Source organism: Carcharhinus amblyrhynchos, chromosome 3, assembly GCF_965287045.1.
Source record: "Carcharhinus amblyrhynchos chromosome 3, sCarAmb.v2.hapA, whole genome shotgun sequence".
Lineage (NCBI taxonomy): Eukaryota > Metazoa > Chordata > Chondrichthyes > Carcharhiniformes > Carcharhinidae > Carcharhinus > Carcharhinus amblyrhynchos.
In genome coordinates, this window is record NC_137326.1 from 99,522,277 (window position 1) to 99,544,424 (window position 22,148).

Consider the following 22,148-nt stretch of genomic DNA (forward strand, 5'->3'; position numbering starts at 1 on the left):
ATTCTTGGACCCACTTAATGATGCCCCACAAACTGCCTTTGTTTATAAGTAGTTATTGTGTCACCTTAGCAACAGTGCAGCTTCAGAGTAGCACTAAATTTTGTGAAAAATACAGCTGGAAAGTGAATTTTTAATGGATGTTTTCTTAACTATCCAATGATTCAGCAGTTTAGTGAAGCACTGGATTTCTTTCGCAATAATTATAGGTTTGCCTTTTGCTCAGAAGATAAAAGATAGTTATACTTCTGACAAAACTGATATCTTCCTGGTTGATTATGAAGATTCCCTTTGCATACCTTCATCACTTGGCTACTTATGTGGTGTTTAAGTTGATCCTTTTAGAGGAATTCTGCTCCTTTAGCACTCCATGCACACTCCATCAGTGTATGTAACTAGTAACCCTACTACCTATTTTTATCATCAGAATGGTGAAATGCTTGTTCTCATAAGGCAAAAGGTACACAATACAGATCTTCAATCATTAAGTACCATAAAAAGTGCCCATTATTCAGTGAATTGTTTAAGGCAAGTAAGTGGCACTGCGGAATACCCCACCCAATTTTCCACTTGAAGCCTCATTAATTTTACATTGGCGAGCGGATCTCTGAATCACATGGTGGGCTGGGCAGATTCTTCCATCCTGCTGCCATCATTGGAGTCAATATTTAAATACCAGCTGAACGCATACATTCACCCTCTGCAGCCCAGCTATGTTCACCACCAACCCTGAGATGGCCCCCAAGACAAAGAAGACTGTAGCCCTGAGGTTTAGTCAAAAGGCTTTAATAAGATGTCCAGCAACACCAGGATGTCCTTCAGCTGAAGGATGGCTCCAAGAAGTCCAACAACTTCACCTCATCAGCCTGGGAGACAGTCGCAAAGGAGGTACGCCTTACCACCCAGCAGTAACTATGTAATTGCTGTGGCCCAAGGGAGTGATTCAGGATGTAGAAGAGTACCTGACAGAATGCTCCTGGTGATTGCTCACCACTTGAACATTGAGTGGAACACTTTCCTATTGTAAAAGGGTAGGCTTGATGGGCTGAATGGCCTCCTTCTGCACTGTAGGGATTCTATGAAGATCAGGGATTTTTGCCAGGTAACTCTTAAAGTGACATATGTGCAATCGATGGCACCCTGCACTCTGAGAAGATGGCGATCGCCACAGATCCCAGAATCTAGCAAACTGGTTAGCATTATCCATTGTGAACTTTACATAATGAACTTTATTGTAAAGGCAATTAGTTGCCTCCTTTACACATTTCTGTGTTAATTCCTGATTGAAGTTGCACAGGTCTCGAGTAGATCTCTAGAATGTTCCATTTGTGAAAAGGTTGAGTGCGACGGTGACCTTCAAAGGCACGGGGAGAGGGTGGCTTCCCAGTCCATGTGGTGTTAGATCCTCCCGCAGAATGTAGCAGATATAAGCCACCACATTTCTTGGCAATCACAGAAGTACAACACCACCATCTTGAGACCCCGAACCAATAATACAGTTTAAAAATGAAACTGTAAAGAAATCTCCACAGTAGGAGTCTGAGGCAGTGTGGGAGGAGGCCATGCTGGACTCTAGGGCCCTTTCAGATGGCATTCTCAGATTTATTAGATTCTCATGGAGATGCAAGCTCAGCTGATGGAACATATGAACACGCACGGCACTGTCTCTCATTCATCTCCAATAGGAAAAGTATCTTTAGTCAAGCCTTGCTACGCCATCCACCTCCGTAGGATGGGTCTGACATCCTCAGGCTCTCTGTCTTCATGGGGCTCCCCTGGATCATGCAACTCAGAGCTTGACTCTTGTCTACACTGTGCTAGACAGCACTGGACCTTTCCTCTTCTCAATTATAGAATAATAGGATCCTGAAAGTGGCCATTCAGCCCATCAAGTCTACACTGACTCTTGAATAGTCCATTTTACCCAGGACCTCCCCCTGCCCTAGCCCCATAACCCTATGCATTTAACCCACTAACGCTAACCTACAGATCTTGGAACACTTAGGGACAATTTAGCATGGCCCAAACCACCTAATTTACATATTTTGGATGGTGGGAGGAAACCAGAGCACCTGGGGGAAACCCACCTAGGCAGGTGGAGAACATGTAAACTCCACACAGTCACCCAAAGCTAGAATCGAACCCTGATGCCATGAGGCAGCAGATCTAACCATTGTGCCATAGGGTCGCCCAATCTGAGCACTGTCATCAAAAAGGCAGTATTGAACATGGTCGCCATTATTAAATCCTCCTTCTTCCTGTGGGCAGATAGATCCAACAGATGACTTTAGATTGACCAACTACAGTAAACCTCCCACTCCCAGCCAACAAACCACTGTTATGCCATCGTGCTGTCTCTGTGCCACTCGCCTTCATTATTGCAGCTGAGGCATTCGCTCAGATTATAGATGCTTAAGAAGCCACCCCAACAGCCTGACATTTCAATTCTGTAGAGGGTGGAAGTGGCTTGAGCACAGCCATGCTATGGTCATTCTCACTAAAGGCATAGGCTGCCCGATTAAGATTAGCGATTACCTCTGCCTTGACTTTTGGAATGGCTGCATGCCAATAGGATTATGCACTTTACAGGGTTCCATACAGCACCTTATAGATATCCAGCACCTGTGTTCCCCCTTCCTTTCTCCCATTCCTCTGAGGTTTAAATACTCAATGAGACCAGCTCTAATGTGACCCCAATGACAACCTGTGCATTAAAGTGACTCCAACTAAAACATTGCAATAAACTGTTCATGTGTTCCATCAGCTGAACTGCATCTCCATAAAAATCTAATGACTATGACAGTGCCATCTGAAGGGGCCCCAGTGTCCAGCAAGGGCTCCTTCCACAATGCCTCAGATCACTGCTTTGGAGATTTGTTTACAGGTGCATTTTTAAACTGTGTCAATGATTCAGGGTCTCAAAATGTGGTGTTGCACTTCTACTTCCAGAGCAACCACGAGGCTTCCTCATCACTGTACATGACCCTCTGTTGTTTCTGGAATCCTATGGTGTGGCCTAATTCTTGGGACTATGACTTTCTGTCACCCAGGATCCCTGTTCCTTCAGGACTGACAACAAAACCATTCCTGGGAACTGGCAGTGCAAACAGCTACTGCCACCATTATAGATGCTGCTGAACTCTGGCAGTGCTTCAAGTTTGCTCTGGCTGCAGCAGGATTCTCCTTAGAATTGCTGACGCTGTTCATTTTAATATGAATAAAGTCCTGTCCATTCAAAAACATTGGCATTTAACTAACAATTGAATATCACCGAGCCGAACAAAATACATGAGCAAACTCTATGTTCACTGACCAGTGGCAGTGGCAATGTAACCTGGGCCTGCCTACCACTTCTCACTCTTCAGTAATGCAATGCCTCCAGTTTATAACTGCTCCCTTTATAACAACAGTCCACTGAATCAAATACCATTCAGACTGGCGTAGCCACCAATTTGGAAGGTAAGAATTTGCATTAATATAGCACCTTTCATTACAAGACCTCACAAGGCATTTTAATAGCAATGAAGTGCTTTTGAAGCACTTGTAATAATGCTAAGAAATAAGGCAATCAATTTGAAAACAACAAGGCCCCAGAAGAAAACAATGATATAAATGGCAAGGCTCTCTCTTTTCATTAAATGGAATGCTGAAGGAAAAGTGAATATTGGCCAGGATACCAGGAAATCTTACCTGCTATTTTTCAGGTAATGCCATGAGATCTTTTACACCAACTTGAGGACATACAAAGCCATGGTTTAATGTTCCATCCAAAAGATGGCATCTCTGACAGAGTTGTACTCCCTCAGTACTGTACTCAGTATCAACCTAGTTTGTGTTTCTGGGGCTTCCTTGGACACACAACCTCCTGCCTCAGGACAGAGAAGAAACTTTCACAGTCTTGCTGACTTAATGAGTGTTATACTTTTCTTACTTGGTGCTGTCACTGTACATCCATACTACTTATTGAATTCATCAGCCATTGCAGAACCCATTGAACCAGACTGAGAACAACCATATCCTTGTTCCCAAGGGATTGCCTAAGAAGAACACATTACATCTCTACTACAAACCAGAGAGAATAACACATCGGAGTGCAGAGTGATTGTGTATTCTGCTGCAGCAATTGTCTTCCAGTTTTTCAGTCAGGGAGGTCTCCTGTTCCCGTGATACCCTGTTCTAATCTTTAATAAATGGCACAGTGACCTAAAGGAAAATAATACAAACATTGCAGAAAATATTTTAATAGTACACAGGAATACAAATACCACAATGGTGAGTTAAGAAGCATGTGCATGTGGTATGCCTTAGAGCTGATAAACAGATATCTGTTGAGGTCACAAACTCCTTAGGAACCCTGTTCAAATTCTCAATGGTCTGCAGAACACTTTTTGTAATCTACATTCTGCAAGAGGAACTCCCAGCCTGTGGTAGAGTCAGGAATGAGCAAACATCTGCCATACCTTCAGCAGAAAGAATGCAGCACTTGAATTTGACTAACCTTGCAACTGGTAACATTATAAATGAGAACAATAAAGCTCTGACACCCTTTAATGTAAGGTGGTGAGTGCTTATTATTCTAACAGCAAAGTGCATATTGAATATTAAAGGGATTATTACTGCTGCCAATCCATTGTTATTGTCAGTCATTTTTTAAGATCATAAGAAATAGGTACAGAAATAGGCCATGCAGCCATCGAACTTGCTCTGCCATTTAGTAAATCGTGGCCAATCTGATGGTAGCTTTAACTCCACTTTCTTTCCTGTCTGCAACAAATCTTGACTATCATGTCAATCAAACTTTGCATAACTCAGCCTTGAGTATTCAATGGCCCGCCCACACTGCTCTCTGTGAAAGACTAGCCATCCTCTCAGAGAAGGAATTCCTCCTCATCTCTGTCCTAAATGGGAGCACTTTATTTTTAACCAGTACTGTCTACTTCTAGATTTCCCTTTGAGCATCTATCCTGTCAAGTTCCTCAGAACCTTGTGAGTCGATCTTCTGGTCAGAGTTATTGCTGTGCACACTGACACATGACCTTGCCCATGAAGATTTCTGATTTTGCATCAAAGGTTCAATGCATACATCAATGAAGAAGATTGTCAAGTGCTATAAGAGATGGAAGATGGGAGGACACAACCCTTTCTCATAACAGTGGTTGCTGCATTCTGGTAAGTCGTTAAAGGCCTAGGTCTTTCTGTAAATGAATGGGTGAGTAGGTTCTTTCACTGTTGCTGGGTTGAAATCCTGGAATTGCCTCGCTAACAGCACTGTGGGTGTATCTACACCTCAGGGATTGCAGCAGCTCAAGAAAGCAAAGCAGTCCAAAGATGTGCAGGTTAGGTTGACTGGCCATGCTAAGAAATTGCCCCTTAGTATCCAGGGATGTGTAGGTTAGAGGGATTAGTGGGGATAATATGTAGGGATATGGGGGTAGGGCCTGGGTGGGATTGTGGTCGGTGCAGACTCAATGGGCCGAAGGGTCTCCTTCTGCACTGTAGGGTTCTATGATTTCTCAGGCAACTTGTTACTGCTGTCACCCTGGTGTAGGTACTCCCATTGTGCTGTTAGGTAGTGAGTTCCAGATTTTCTCCCAGTAGGATTAAGGAATAATGATATAGTTCTAAGTCAGGCAGGGCAATCAGGGATGGGCAATAAATGCTTACCCAGCCAGCCATGTTCATATCTTGTAAGTTAATAAAAAAAGGTTAGTGAACGCTGGGTTACTGAATCAGGTGTGTAGATGGGTGAAGAGGTGATTGGGTGATGTGGGAAGTGGGTACTTGGGTTGGGGGAGGGAGGAGCTAGGTTGGTGGGCAACAGTCAGGTTGGATCAGAGGAGAAGTCAGGCGGTCAGGGGCTACTTAGGTCGGGTTGATGGGTAGCCAGGTGGTCAGGGGAAATATCAAATCATGTTGGGGTAGTTCGGTGGTTGCGATGGTTCGTTGGCTGGTTGTGGGAGGTAATTGGGTCAGCTTGGAGAGTTGATTGAGCAGGCTGGATGTGGTGCTCAGTTGAGTTAAGCTATTAATCACTGAGTGAGACAAGGTATTACACTGCGTAGCATTTCCAGGGTATGTTTGCAGGTTAGTCGCAGATATCAGGCCCAAGTCTCTGACTCTGAGATGAGTGTTGGAAACTTTTAGTTTCAGGGAGCGGAAATCGTCCCATTGGAAGTTTAAGGATCATTGCTAGAGTTTGTCCTCCGATCAACTATCTTCAACTGTTTCATTAATGGCCCTTCTCTCCAACATTAAGTCAGAGATGAGAATGTTCATTGATGATTGCAGTGTTTAGAACCATTTGTAACTCCTCAGATAACAAAACAGTTTGTGCCCACATGCAGCAACACCAGGACACCATCCAGGCTTGAGCTGATGTGTGTCAAGTAACATCTGAGACATACTAGTGTCAGGCAATGGCCATCTCTAACAAGTGAGAATCTAACAACCTCTCTTTAACATTCAACAGCATTACCATCCCTGAATTTCACACTATCAACATCTTGGAGATTACCGTTGATCAGAAATATAACTGGTCCAGCCAAATAAATCCTGGGTGGATTTATTTCCGCTTGCCACGGGAATCATAGCAGACAGGGCAGGACTATAAAAAGGTCCACTGACCTCGGGTGGGACTTTCCGGTCTTGGGGTGAGCGCAGCCAGAAAATCCAGCTCATTGTGTCCACTAGAGCAGATCAGAGGCTGGGAATTTTATAGGGAGTAACTTACATATTGGTTCCCTAGAGCCTTTCCACCATCTACAAGGCACAAGTCAAGATTGTAATGGCGTACTCTCTACTTGCCTGGACGAGTGTAACTGCAGCAATACTCAAAAAGCTTGGCACTATGCAGGACAAAGCAATCTACTCGATCGGCACTCCATCCAAAAACTTATGCGTCCACTTCCTTTATCATTGGTGAACAGTGAGTACCATCCACAAGATGCAGTATAGCAATTTACAGCAAGCTTCCTGACAGCACTTTCCAAACCTGGGAGTACTACCATATAGGCAGCAGATGAACGGGAACACCACCTCCAAGCTACATGCCACTCTGATTTGGAACTATATCATTGTTCCTTACTCTTACTGGGTGAAAATCTGGAACTTATTTCCTAACAGTACAATGGAAATATCTACAGTAGGCAGATTACAGGTTTATACAAAGGCAATTAGGGATGGGCAGTAAATACTAGACTAGCAACAACACTCACATCCCATGAATGAATAAAGAAAGAAAAAGATTAAATATGTGCAATAAGCTTTATTATAATATTTAAATGATCAACTTTTAAGGGGCACCTTGACAAATACATGAATAGGATGGGAATAGAAGAATATGATCCCCGGAAGGGTAGGGGGTTTAGTTAAGTCGGGCAGCATGGTCAGTGCAGGTTTGGAGGGTCGAAGGGCCTGTTCTTGTGCTGTAATTTTCTTTGTCCTTTGTTCTTGTTCTTTAACTGTGACCTTGGAGAGAATTGTTCACCTGTCCTTCATCTTGCCTCCATTGAAACTGGAAGTTGGTGGGTGAAGGCTTAAGATTTTAAAAAATGTACACATCCCATCTGGCTCTAACGTACCAATTTTTGGAGGGTAACATTCCCCACATACTTTCCTGACTGATGTGGTAGCATGATTCTTGCCTACACTTGTGTTATAGAACAAAGAACAAAGAACAACACAGCACTGGAAACAGGCCCTTCGGCCCAACGAGCCCGCGCCGCCGTCCCACTGTCTCAGTGTCCTATTCATGATTTTAGTCTATGCCTAATGTGCGAGGATCAGGGAGGTCCAATTTAGGGACAATTTAGTACCCAATCAATCAGCCTAAAAGCACATCTTTGGGGATGTGGGAGGAAACCGGAGCACCCGGAGGAAACCCACGCAACCATGGGGAGAACGTGCAAACTCCCACAGACACAGGCCCAAATCCATGTGTCCGCACAGCAACAGAGATAGTCTCTGAGCTGTCATGTTGCCCTCGAGATGGTCCAGTTTAAGCACACTAACGACATGAAGCAATAGGCAACTCCCGAAGCAACGTCCAAGAGCAGCCCACTACAACCTGCCGCATGCATGCCCCTTGCTGTTATGTGTTGTCTAGTTGGACAAGCGATCACAGCAGCTTTAAAATTGCTCGTGTTTCTGGGTCCCCAGATGTGGCAATAAGAGAATAGAACATAGAACATAGAATACTACAGCACAAACAGGCCTTTCGGCCCACAAGTTGCGCCGATCATATCCATACCTACCAGGCCATAGAACTATCTGTAACTCCCAATCCCATTAAATCCCATGTACTCGTCCAGAAGTCCTTCTAAAGACCCCAGCGAGTTTGCCTCTATCACCACTGATGGCAGCCGATTCCACTCACTCACCACCCTCTGAATGAAAAACTTACCCCTAACATCTCCTTTGTACTTGCTTCCCAGCACCTTAAACCTGTGTCCTCCCTTAGTGACCATTCCAGCCCTGGGAAATAGCCCAAGAGGGTGAGTCCACCCTACCTATTCCTCTCAACATTTTATAAACCTCTATCAGGTCGCCTCTCAACCTTCGTCTTTCCAGGGAGAAGAGAGCTAGCTCCCTCAACCTATCTTCATAAGGCATGCCTCCCAATCCAGACAACATCTTTGTAAATCTCCTCTGCACCCTCTAAATAGTTTCCACATCCTTCCTGTAATGAGGCGACCAGAACTGCGCACAGTACTCCAAGTGGGGTCTGACAAGAGTCTTGTAAGGTTGCAGCATTACCTCCCGACTCCTAAACTCAATCCCTTGATTAATGAAGGCCAGTACACCATATGCCTTCTTGACCACATCCTCCACCTGCGAGGCTGATTTAAGAGTCCTATGGATCCGGATCCCAAGATCCTTCTGCTCCTCAACACTGCTAAGACTCCTACCCTTGATATTGTACTCCTTCATCCCATTGGTCCTGCCAAAATGGACCACTACACAATTATCCGCGTTGAAATCCATCTGCCAATTCTCAGCCCAGTCTTGCATCCCATCTATGTCACGCTGCAACTTCTGACATCCCTCCAGACTATCCACAACACCACCAACCTTCGTATCGTCGGCGAACTTGCTAACCCATCCCTCCACTTCCTCATCCAGGTCATTTATGAAAATGACAAACAGCAAGGGTCCTAGAGCAGATCCCTGGGGCACTCCACTGGTGACCGACCTCCATGCAGAAAAAGACCCATCCACAACCACTCCGCCTTCTGCAGGCAAGCCAGTTCTGGATCCACAAGGCCAAAGCCCCTTGGATCCTATGCCCTCTCACCTTCTCAAGAAGTCTTGCATGAGGGACCTTATCAAACCTTATCAAAATGGTGCAAGGATTTCCATTTGTATCATGCAAAGAGATGGTAATAAGTTGGTGAGCATAGTCAGCCTCCAGGCTGCTGAGATTTCTCTTCAAGCTTTTGTAGGGATTATGTCTATCAGATTTTGATGCAAATGAAGGTCTCACAACCGCCTACATTCATCCAAAATTAAACATGATCAAGGTAGTGATTATTTCATTATAAATCAGGAACAAGTTGACATTTCAGATTTGAGCAAAAGGCTAAACATTTACTGCACTCCTCCAGATTTGGGTTTAACTGTTCATGTTATTTTGTTTCTCTTTTTCTCCACCCTCCTTTAAAAAGATTTCCTCTACTTTTATTATGCTCCCATTCCTCAGCTCTTTTTTCAGAAGTGTCATGGCATCATATTGCAAGATTAAAAGCAAAATCTGAGATTTTCTTTTCTGTGAAGCTCACTCTCTTCTTCCCATACCCCTGCTGGTACCATCACACACTTTTCTCCTTTGAACATATGCATACTATCTGATCAATAATGATAGTCTCATCTCATCAACAAGGAGGGACACAAAGCACAAGAGGGAACAGATCCCAGGAGATGTGGGTGCACATTAAACACAAAAGTTCATAGGGTGGGGAGACATGACTTGCTTTAGACATTGTGTTTCATATCACTTGGTGCAAACACTTGAATGTGACTTTTTCCAGTTGTTACTCTTGTCTAAGATATTCACAAAGCCTTGTGTGCACATCAATATTGAATGTAAGTATAAATAGCATTTATTATGAAGTTCAGTTGGCAACACACAAGGAAAGACCTCAGATCTCAGAATGTGCTCCTCTGATCAGCATTTTTTGTTAATTGCAAGCAGATGATAATCATAAAAACATTCCAGGCCAGGGGAACAATCAGGAAACTTCCTGTTCTAGACTGTGGATAAGAAGTTAGACCTGTGTGCTGGGTAGGTATTTAGCACCTTGGAAAATGAAGTTAGGCGCCCAGGGTTTTATGGCATCTGTTGTAAATTGGCACTGTTCTCTTATCCACCTCTGGAAGGCCCTGAATTTTTCAATTGTTCAGGAATTTATTGAGCCTCCTGCTTAGTTTGTGTGACTCAGGCCTTTCTGCCCAATACTACAGGAAACCTGCCCGTATCTATAGAATTTATGTGAAAGGTATGTATTTTATATATTTTAGAATTCCCATATATAATTGAAATTATCTTAAAGTCCAACAGGCTTGGTAAGATTATATAAACTGAGGAAATAAGCATTTCTGCATATTGAATGAGATATCCTTTAACTTCCGGCCCAAATCCTGACTTAAGTCTATTGTGCGCTGTACACATAAGTCGGGACAATACTGAAGTCCCGACACATGGGTGTGTGCCATGGAAATGCGCTAAGTTTAAATTTCCCATTCTGTTTCAATGCCGGTATTGAATCACTGCACTGCAGTCTCTCTCTAACAACTGTCACTTGCGCTGATGATAGGTGAGTATTTACACTTACTTATTTGTACACTATTTTTGGGTCCAGCTGCAGCGAGTAGAGGCAGCAAATGTTCTTTGGGTGGGTTAATTATTTTTGTGAATGTTTTAAAAATGTTTAACATATATGCAACGCACAGAAGGTGAAAGAAAGATCTTTTTTAAATTACATCTTTGTCGTGGCAAAATTAATTCCGGTAAAAAAAGTACATTCATATATAAGGTGGACATTAGTGTCCAGAATAAGTTTTAGTTGAAGATCATTTGGATTTTGCTATGCATTTTACACAGTCTTTATCCCAGTTTTAAGAGTCACCTTGAACCAATGTTGATGTTTAGAAGCCTACATTTACAGTGGGAAGTATGCAACTTGGCTGGTTCAAATGTTTTAGGGAAGTGCCCTTAAAGTGACATATGCAATTCTCTTGTAAGCTGAATGAACTATCTTTCTGATAGGTATTGCAGAATCCAGTGCAGATTGAAAATCTGGTGTCATGTTCCCCCACCGCTGATACATCACACTTTTAGTTTGGCTTTTTAACTGAAGTTATCATTGAGGCTTCGACAGAGGCGCAGAAGATCAGGCTACATGTAAAATGTACAGTTTTTACATCCAACCACTCCCCCCCTTCCCTGTTCCCTTCCTTCCCCTTTACCCTCTCCTCCCTCCCTCCCTCACTCTCCCTCCCTCCCATTCTCTTACCTTTCCTCATATCCCTCCCTGACCTCCTTGTTTAGAGACAACATAACTGTTGTGTTAATGTATAAAAATATTTTATTGATTGCTGTGTTAGGGAAAAAATATATTTGTAAGAAATTTGAAAAGATGAGGTAATTAAACAAAATGTCATAGTGCAGCTGCTGAAGTAAAATGTTTAGTTAATGTTAACCTGGTATCAAAGTTCTGTACTAATAACATTATTTTTAATAAAAATCTTCCATTAAATGTTGGAAAATTTTACTAAACATTAAAACAGGAGTGTTACATACAAGAGTGCGGCAATTAGGGCATTTTCACAGTAACTTCATTGCAGTATTAATGTAAGCCTAATAGTGACTAATAAATAAACTTTAAAGATATTTGTAAATGAAGTCAGCAAAGCAGAAGAATACTGATGATAAACAATGTGAACTCTCCTTTGCTCAACCTCATGCAATAAGGTATCCAAATCATGGTCTGAGAAGTTCTGACCACTCTTCTTCCTAATTAAATTTCCCATTTCCATATTCAAAATCAAAATATACAAATACTTATAAGCATGCCACATGTAAAGTTATGTAATATAAAGCAAATATAAATAGCATTTAAAAAAAATGAAACTATGTTCATTTATACATATTAAATAACACTCATCTTCAATCATTAAAATAAAATTTAAAATTACATTTTAGATGAGCCAATAACAATAGGATTAACTACTTAAAAGAAATGGCGAAAAAAAGTCAACATACCTTTATAAAAGTGGAGAAATCCTTCTGCTCTATGTTTTCAATATATAAGTACTACTTCCAAGCAAGGTCTCAATGGGCATCCCCAGTCTGGTCATGGCTAGAGCCCTGTGTCATGCTGGGGCCTGTGGAGATTGTTTGGCTGAAGGCTGCTGCTCCCATCAGGAGTTTGGATGCAATTTGTGCATGCAGGTAAGTGGCCCATGGCTTTCTGCCACCTCTAATTGTAGGTTAAGGGCCATTATTTTGATTTCTTTATTTCAACATGTGAAATCTCCTTGGATTGTGAACCATGTTCTGAACATTTTAATGATTCACTTCATATCTAAGCTATTCAATACAATGAATAATATTTCATTTTGCTGTATAACTCCCATAAGAACATAAGAACATAAGAAATAGGAGCAGGAGTAGGCCATCTAGCCCTTCGAGCCTGCCCCGCCATTCAATAAGATCATGGCTGATCTGTCGTGGCTCAGTTCCACTTTCCCGCCCTCTCCCCATAACCCTTAATCCCCTCGCTTATCAAAAACCCATCAACCCGCGTCTTAAAAATATTTAGCGAGGCAGCCTCCACCACTTCAACGGGCAGAGAATTCCAGAGATTCACCACCCTTTGAGTGAAGAAGTTCTTCCTCAACTCCGTTCTAAACCGCCCCCCCTTTATCTTGAGGCTGTGCCCCCTAGTCCTACTGTCCTTTCTGAGCGGGAAGAGTCTCTCCACCTCTATCCTATCCATCCCATTCATCATCTTATACGTCTCAATGAGATCTCCCCTCATTCTTCTAAACTCTAACGAGTACAAGCCTAGTTTATTCAGCCTCTCCTCATAGCTCAACCCCCTCAACTCCGGCATTAGCCTAGTAAACCTTCTCTGCACTCCCTCCAAGGCCAAAATATCCTTGCGTAAGTACGGCGCCCAAAACTGCACACAGTACTCCAGCTGCGGCCTCACCAATGCTCTATACAGCTGCAGCAAGACCTCCCTACTTTTATATTCAACCCCCCTCGCGATGAAGGCCAGCATCCCATTAGCCTTCCTGACCACCTGCTGCACCTGCAGGCTGGGTTTTTGCGACTCATGCACAAGGACCCCGAGGTCCCTTTGCACCGTCGCCTGCTGCAGTTTTTCGCCACGTAAGTAATAATCCTTCCTACCATTATTACTACCAAAGTGGACCACCTCGCACTTGCCATGTTAGGTCTGCCAGACATAAAAGGCACAGTGTAGAAAAGTTCCCTGTAATACACACATATTATATTCTGGTAAACCTATCATATAAATAGCATTCTGTAGCATTTAGTTAGTGAAAGTAGTTAGGTACTTAGTAGTTAGGTACTAGGTAGTTAGTGAAAGTTAACCCTAAAACTTTAACCAAAATGAGAAAATGTGAATTGCAAGAGTAAAATTGTGAATACAGGATTTCTGAAGGAAAAACAGGAGTTACTAGAATTGGCTGAGGTAGACAGGGCAGCATGGTGGCATAATGGTTAGCACTGCTGGTTAACAGTGCCAGGGACCCAGGTTCAATTCCAGCCTCTGGTGTCTGCCTGTGTGGACTTTGAACATTCTCCCCATGTCTGTGTGGATTCCCTCTGGGTGCTCCAGTTTTCTCCCACACTCCAACAATGTGTGGGTTAAGTGGATTGGTCATGCTAAATTGTGTCAGGGGGATTAGCAGAGTAAATATTTGGGGTTACAGGAGTAGGGCCTGGGTGGGATTATTGTCGGTGCAGGCTTGATAGGCCGAATGGCCTCCTCTGCACTGTAGGAGTTCTATGATTTTGAAAATATGTTTAAAGATATGATTGTGCATTGGCAATATTTTGTCTTCACAGAAGTGTTACGTAACAGACAGCATCTATACATTCTTTCACGGTGCAACCCGCCATCCCAAAAAAAAAGTCAATCATGGCTGACAAAGGAAGTGTAGGATTATATAAAATAGACAATATCATAAATAATATGACATTTTGCTGTCCAGAAATAGTAGTAAACCTGACGATTGGAAGGTTTTTAGAATACAGCAAAGGATAGGCCAGAAACTGATAAGGAAGAGGAGAAATGACAATGAATGCAATCTAGCAAAAAAGATGACAACGGACTCTAAAAACTTCACTAGACATGTAAAAAGGAAGTATTTGGCTAAGATAAATGTGGGTCTATTACAGGTAGAATCTTAAATGGTAAGAAATTAGGAAATGTAGATATATAAAGGGACTTGGATGTCTTTGTCCAAAAGTCACTGAAGATTAACATGCAGATGCAATATGTATTAGGAAGGCTAATGGAATGTTGGCTTCTATCGCAAGAGGATTTGACTGCAAGAGTAGTGAAGTCTTGCTTCAATTGAATAGGAGCTTGGTTAAACTGTACCTAGAGCACTTTGTGACATTTTTGTTCTTTAACCTCAGAGTGGACATTATTGTCATAAATGGCGTGCAATGAAGGTTTACCAGAATTGTTCCATGGATGGTGGAATTGTCTCATGGAGAGAGACTGGGCAAACTGGGACTGAATTCTCTAGAATTTCAAAGAATAAGAAGTGATCTCATTGAAACCTACAAAATACTTAAAGGAATCGACAGGGTAGATGCAACTTAGATGTTTCTCTTGGTTGGGGAGTCTAGAACCAGGGGTCACAATTTCAAATCAGGAAGATGTGACTAAGAACCAGACAAGGAGAAATTCCTTTACACTGAGGGTTGTGAATCTTTGGAATTCTCTACCAAGAACGCTGTGGAAGTTCAGTAATTATGTATGTTTAAAGCACAAATTAGTAAATTTCTGATCAGCAAGAATGGAAAGGGTTATGGGGGCAAAAGGCATTGAAGTGTCCAATCAGCCATAATCATATTAAATGGCAGAACAGGTTTGACGGGCTGAATGGCCTATTCCTGTTCCTATTTTCTTATATTCCGATATAGTGGGCCTGAAATTGATCTGTCAGTAATTTGAAATGTACTCATGCTAAACTCACAGCCCTTTTTAACGTAAACTAAAATTGATTAAGGCTCAAAACAGTTTAATATGAGAACACATCAAGCTACTATAAAGATCTATTTTATTCTCCTCTGATCTATCACCATCTGAAAGAGTAGATACTCTTTAGAATGAATACATCTGGAGACCTTCACATTTTAATGTTTTAAAAATTCTTTCAAGGGATGTGGACATTGGCAAGGTCAGCAATACCCATTCCTAATTGTCCTTGAGAAGATAGTGGTGAGCCATCTTGAACTACTGTGCTCCATCTGGTGCTGCTGGGAAGGAAGTTTCATAACTTTGATCCAGTGAAGGAACATCCAGTACATTTTCAAGTCAGGATGGTGCATGGCTTTGAGGGAAACTTGCAGATGAAAGTGTTTCCATGCATCTGCTGCCCTTCTGGGTTACATCAGGGAGCATGAGATAAAGGATGCAATATGACCTCTGGGTCAAAACGATCTTATGGTTTTATTTACATTCCTCAGTCAGACTCAATCCTAGTAAATGACTGCCAGGTATTCATTGTCTACGTTTAATTAGTTTTGAACCAAGCAGCTGGATAATGTTGGTGATCTGCCCTTACAGATTTCAAAATGCTTCCTTTGTGCAATAGAAAGAGGATCACATGGATTTACTTAGATATGGGAAATAATTAAAAACCATGAAAGGCTCCAAGCTCATGCATTCCAAAACACCCTTGACAGAGGCTACGCTAATTTGCACTATATTTGAATGTTCCTTTATTTGCAACAGAGGTTTTTCACTGGAATCTAGTCAGCACACATTTACTTATTAGTTACATTTACATACAGATGCCACATTATTTTCCCATGCAGCAGTTGGTCATTAACTGAACAAATGCAAGAAGAATGTATTTTTTGTTCCTCAAATTTGGGCATCATCACAAAATGATTTTAGAATTGTAACAAAAGGAAAATTGAAGTGGCTTCACTGACATTTGAAAAAGTGAGTTAGATATCTGAGTAAAAACGTTCTCATAGCTAATATCTCTTTAACCCATTTTCTGACATATATATCACAAAGAGCATGCTTGATCAATATTCTTTCAAACATTTTGGAATCATAGAATCCCTACAGTGCAAAAAGAGGCCATTTGGCTCATTGTGTCTGCACTGACTTTCCAAAAGAGCATCCTATGCAGGCCCACCCCCTTGGCCTATCCATGTAACCCCACACATTTACCATGGCTAATTGACCCAATCCACACATTCCTGGACAGTAAGAGGCAACTTAGCATGGCCAATTCACCTAACCTGCACACCTTTGGACTTTGGCAGGAAACCAGTGGACCATGCAAACTCCACATAGACAGCCACCCATCCATCTCGGGTTTCTTTCTGACTATGCTAAAATATTAGAATGTCATATATCCTAGAAATAATAAATATCAATATAAAATATATTGGAATGGAATTTTTGTCATTTCATTAAGGTTACAACTAATGTTATTGTAAGAGATTGGGATAACCTTCTCACAAATCTTGCCCTCTTGTCTCTTGTAATACACTATCTATAATGAAGAGATCATAGGGGTGCCCACTGACTGCAATACAGGCAACAAACCAGCTTGGCGTGCTGCTTGCTTATCGAATAATCCCTGTAATTAGCCAACACTAACTGCGCTGTTCATTGGCTACACACATCAGCAGGTTATGCCTGTATCCGCTCTTTCAATAAGCCATAATCTTCCAACCTTGTTCAAGTCTGGAAGTGGCTGCACAGGATTGGAAAGTGGCAAATCTGACACCTTTATTCAAGAAAATGTGTATTGACATTCATAGCAACCAGAGGCCATCAGTTTGACAGCAATGGTGGATAAGGTTTTAGAAACAGTAATCAAGGAAAAAAATTAACATGCACTTAGATTGTGTTTGACAAATAGAATTGTCATTCAAGCACACTTCATATTGAAAAACCTCTCATTTTTAAAAATCATTCCAAAAATTAAATCCTCTCAAGTTATTAATTCATTATAAAAGCATACTTATTTGCTTACCACATCAGGGCCAGTTAATTCTTTAATAATGTCTTAAAACTGTCAAACTGTGAACACAGCCCCATGCTAAGTGATTCTAGAACTCTTGAAACTCAGTCAGGCATTCCGAATAGCTGCAACTAACAAAACAAACACTTGGAAATGACAATAATGAAGTTCATTAAAACCAAGTTACCTTTATTTTCGAAGCCACATTTTCCATTTCAAAAAAAAAACTACCTGTCAATCAATGGAGTGTATAGGTGATCTGTTTTTTAAACTTTCAACAAAGGGCAATTTTGCTCAAAGATAAAGATATCTGGACAATTAAACCATAGTCCCAAACCTTGCAGGAGAATTTCTGGTACATTTTCCTGTGGCTTTTAATGAATTGTTACACTTTTTCCGATCGGAAAATACCTAATGCATTTCAATGCTGGTCAATGTAGTGGTTAACTTATCTTTATGTACAGAGCCCTATGGTGAAACACATCTAAATACCAATATAATTTCTAATGGTGACATTTGAAGCTGTCGGATCATTTAATACTTACCTGTCAGAATGAACTTGACTCTCAGTAGTCTTCCTCTAGTGGTTATGAATATTATAATGAGGTGGTTCATATGAAATGATGGGTGGAGTGAGAAAAGAAATTCAAATTTCCTATAGTGCTCACAATGGCAACCTTGACCTTAGCAGAGATGCATGCAAGGTCGCAATCCAAAACCTTCTCAATCCGCAAAAGGCCACATAAAAATAACACAAGTCAGGCAGGCACTGCAAATTTGAAATTACTGAAATGTTCTAATTTTTTTGTAGTTCCTGACTCCATTCCCACTGCCATCCCTAGACAAAAGTCTGGCCCAGAGTGGTGGGCAGTGCATGGATCCAACCTTTTCAGGCTTGGAAGTGGAGGCCAATGCCACTCACACACTCTGGACTTGGGCAGATGGCCATTGTTGCAGCTTCCAAGCACTAGCACAGGCATTCACTGTCTAAAAGCCATAATGGAAGATTAGACTGAAGTCAGTTTGTTTCTATCATAGCTGTGGGTCACAGTGTGCACTGAGGGTATCACAGCAATCCAGCAATCTGTCCTGTGCTGGTGGGGAGGCAGTGGAATCCAGAAAGAACAAGCGTGCAGCGCACTCTCAGGAAGGCAGCACTCACTCATAGTGACACAATGGTTAGCGCTGCTGCCTTAGTGTCAGAGACCCGGGTTCAGCTCCAGGCTTGGGTAACTGTCTGTGCAGAATCTGCATGTTCTCCCCGTGTCTGTGTGGGTTTCCTCTGGGTGCTCTGGTTTCCTCTCAGTGTCCAAAAGACGTGCTGGCTGAGTGCATTGGCAATGCTAAAACCTCCCTCAGTGTACCTGAACAGGCATGAGGCAACTAGGGGATTTTCCAAGTAACTTCATTGCAGTGTTAATGTAGGCTTACTTATGACGCTAATAAATAAACTTAAACACTCCCCCAATTTTACCAGCGCTCTTGCTGCCAGCCAGCCCAGACTGTTGCTGCCCATGCCAAGATGATGAAGGCTGTGGCCAGACCTTTAGATTGAGAGGTATTTGAGACTTCTATATTCATTCATGGGACGTGGTCAAGCTAACATTTGTTTCCCATCCCTATTTGCCCTTGAACTGAGTCACTTGCTAGACCATTTCAAGGGGCAGTTTAAGGTCAACCACATTGCTGTGGCTCTAGAATCACATGTAGGTCAGACCACGTATAGCCAGCAGACTTCCTTCCCTAAGGTACAGCAAGTCAGCTCCATGCTGACCTCGATTCTGGGTGAGGGATTCGGGTTGGGAAGGTGAGCTGTCCACATCTCTGTAATATTCAGCTCCATTTTTCATGTGACAGCATGGCTTACATTTTATGCATGCTGTGCACATGTTTGTGGTTTGCAAACCAGCTTCATCAGCCAGGTGGTCATCTTTGTCACCCAAAGCAAACCACAGTTTGGTTTCGCATGGCGCTCAAATGCAGCTGGTATAGCAAATCATTTCAGAATGAAGGCATCATGATTAAAACTAGGATACTTGTCACTGAGCTGTGAGGTCACCCACCAGCTGGATCTGGTGGGAGTAGAATCCCTTTGAGTTCAGGTAAATGAGAGATTTGACATATGGCACCCAAAGTACAATGGCTCTGCAGCCAATGGCTCAGTGCACCATGGGATCAGGTTAGCTCAGTTGGCTGGACAGCTGGGTTAATGATGCAGAGTGATGCCAACAGCATGGGTTCAGTTTCCATACCAGATATAGTTAGTCATGAAGTCTCCACCTTCACAACCTTGTCCCTTGCCTGAGGTGTGGTGACTCTCAAGTTAAAGCACCACCAGTCAGCCTATGGCACATGGCAACTTTTATTTGCACTATGAAAAGGTATACTGGTTTTTTATTGAAATTTGACCTCCTGTCGTGGTAGAATTTCGACCCAGGTCTCCGGAGCATTACCCTGGGTCACTAGTCCAGTGACAATAGCACTGCACCACTGTCTCCCATAAATGATAGGAGAAATGGTGGAAGGATTTCCGAGTTGATAATCAGCTCATTGTACCATTTTGAATGCTCCTTCATGGTCATGTTGTACAAAATTGGCTGTTGTATTTCCTATATTGTAACAGTGACTACACTTCCAAAACACTTCATTTGCTGTAAAGCTCTTTGACACACCTTAAGATTGTAAAACGCACTCATGGAAATACAGATTTTTTTCATTCTTTCTTGAGAATCATTGAATCCTACAGTGCAGAGGGAGGCCATTTGGCCCACTGAGTCTACATTGACCAAAATCCCATCCAGGCCTTATTCCCATAACCTCACATATTTACCCTGCTAATCCCCTAACACTCGGGTCAATTTAACATTGGCCAATCAATCGAACACACAACACTTTGGACTGTGGGAGAAAGCCAGGGCACCTGGAGGAAACCCACAAAGACATGGGGAGAATGTGCAAACTCTACACAGACAGTGACCCAAGCCAGGCATCAAACCCTGGTCCCTGAAGCTGTGAGGCAGCAATGCTAATCACTGTGCCACCGTACCATCCAAATCATTAAATCACTAAATCACAAAACTCTAAACACACAAACAGCCTTTTGGGTTGTAGTATGGTTAGTTGGTTAGTAAATCAATGTTTGCTTGAGCAGCAAGTGCCTTTATACTTGGTTACTTTGTTGTTAGAATATGGTAACATTTCTTGATTAATTTCCTATAAAGAACATGGGTGAAAATTAGTGATCCGGTTACAATGTACACAACTCTCATAATGGCTGCTAAATCTTATGAGGGCCATTTGCAGTGGCAAGATCTGGGTTTGAGATCTTACCCATCCCCCCAAAAGAGTATGAACCTGATCTGCATGATTTTTAAATACATTTTAGCATTATTAAACGGCTTTACACTATAGCTTCAGGCACACTGAATCCTCCTGGTGGTGTGACGTTATGTCAGTGAAAATCAAAAATGAAAATCGGTCATGATGACCATGCTGAGGGCAAGTAGGTGCCTGGAGGCCCCGGGGTTTGAGGGCCAAGGCTGGGCATTGCCCCTGGCACCATGGCAGTGTCAGGGAGTACATGAAGGGGGCAATGCTGGGGTGCTCAGGTAGGGGGATAACCCTTCTCCAATGAGGACTTCCCCATGTGTGGCGAAGCAGAGAGAGGAGAGCCCTGATGACAGCAAGGGGGAGCAATGGCTGTGAAGGGGAAGAATTCTGCCCCAAGTGTCTGAATTGGGAGAAGGCTGATTTCAACATCATTAGATAGAATCTGGCAAATGTACATAAGAACATAAGAACATAAGAAATAGGAGCAGGAGTAGGCCATCTAGCCCTTCGAGCCTGCCCCGCCATTCAATAAGATCATGGCTGATCTGTCGCTGCTCAGTTCCACTTTCCCGCTTTCTCCCCATAACCCTTAATCCCCTCTCTTATCAAAAATCCATCAACCCGCGTCTTAAAAATATTTAGCGAGGCAGCCTCCACCACTTCAACGGGCAGAGAATTCCAGAGATTCACCACCCTTTGAGTGAAGAAGTTCCTCCTCAACTCCGTTCTAAACCGCCCCCCTTTTATCTTGAGGCTGTGCCCCCTAGTCCTACTACCTTTTTTAAGCGTGAAGAGTCTCTCCACCTCTATCCTATCCATCCCATTCATCATCTTATACGTCTCAATGAGATCTCCCCTCATTCTTCTAAACTCCAACGAGTACAAGCCTAGTTTATTCAGCCTCTCCTCATAGCTCAACCCCCTCAACTCTGGTATCAGCCTAGTAAACCTCCTCTGCACTCCCTCCAAGGCCAAAATATCTTTGCGCAGGTGCGGCGCCCAAAACTGCACACAGTACTCCAGCTGCGGCCTCACCAATGCCCTATACAGCTGCAGCAAGACCTCCCTACTTTTATATTCAATCCCCCTTGCTATGAAGGCCAGCATCCCATTCGCCTTCCTGACCACCTGCTGCACCTGCAAGCTGGGTTTTTGCGACTCATGCACAAGGACCCCGAGATCCCTCTGCACCGTCGCCTGCTGCAGTTTGTCGCCCCGTAAGTAATAGTCCTTCCTACCATTCTTCCTACCAAAGTGGACCACCTCACACTTGCCAACATTAAATTCCATTTGCCATTTCCTGGCCCATTCGCCCAGCCTATCTAGATCCTTCTGCAGACTCTCCACACCCTCCGCACAATTTGCCATTCCCCCAATCTTGGTGTCATCAGCAAATTTCGACACCCTACACTCGGTTCCCTCCTCCAGATCATCTATATAAATGGTAAAAAGCTGAGGCCCCAGCACCGACCCCTGGGGCACTCCACTAGTCACCATCCGCCAATCCGAATACCACCCGTTGACCCCCACTCTCTGCCTCCTATTTGACAACCAATCCTCTATCCACGCTA